Source organism: Chiloscyllium plagiosum, chromosome 19, assembly GCF_004010195.1.
Source record: "Chiloscyllium plagiosum isolate BGI_BamShark_2017 chromosome 19, ASM401019v2, whole genome shotgun sequence".
Taxonomy (NCBI): Eukaryota; Metazoa; Chordata; class Chondrichthyes; order Orectolobiformes; family Hemiscylliidae; genus Chiloscyllium; species Chiloscyllium plagiosum.
Window position 1 is genome coordinate 63,396,741 of NC_057728.1, and position 642 is coordinate 63,397,382.

Sequence of the window (642 nt, forward strand, 5' to 3'; positions counted from 1 at the left end):
TTTCAAATAAACCAATTGGACTATAACCTGGAGTTTGTGTGACAGTAGGGCTTTTTACAAGATGGAAGACGGCCATTTGGCCCATCACGTGCACATTGGTCATCAAACATCTATCTATTCTAATCAACCCAGCATTGTCAAAAGTGACTTTTTTTGTGAAACATAACAGAGGGATCAGTGTCATTCCTGTCAGTCACATACTTTCCAAGTTAACAGCTCCCCGACAACCACAGGTAAACACAGGATAACCAAATCAGGGTCCTAATGATTCCTTGCTGTGTTTCCCACTTGTTCTGATCTGTGTCACTCACATGGATGTTCATTTTGATACAGTTACCAACATGTGGCAAATCATTTTATTTTCCAGTCGACAGCGCCGCCTGTGGCCTGGAGGTGAAAGCCGTGGAGAGGCACGCATGCCCACTACGGTGAACTACAACGCCCGGCGTGCGCTGCGTGACACGGAGGGTCTGCGCAGGCGCGGTCCCGCCACCGGGCAGTTGGTGGTAATTTCCGGTTCCGGCCTTTGACCGTCAGGAGGTTCATGGAAACGGCAGCAGTAACGGTCACGGCTCGGTGAGAGACTGGGGGAGGGGCCGGGGGGGGGTGGGGGAGGTACGGTGACGCACGGGGTCCCTGGGA

The 642-nt window shown here is 52.2% G+C and overlaps 1 protein-coding gene across 1 annotated transcript in view; it reads left to right on the forward strand.

The window, feature by feature from the left end:
- Positions 1 to 469: 469 nt before the first annotated feature.
- The window catches only part of fgfr1op2 (FGFR1 oncogene partner 2), a 17,656-nt gene continuing 17,483 nt past the window's right edge, over positions 470 to 642 (forward strand). Inside the window, exon 1 of the mRNA XM_043708723.1 lies at positions 470 to 576. The gene's annotated coding sequence lies outside the window, so the exon portion shown is untranslated. The remainder of the gene's footprint in view (positions 577 to 642) is intronic.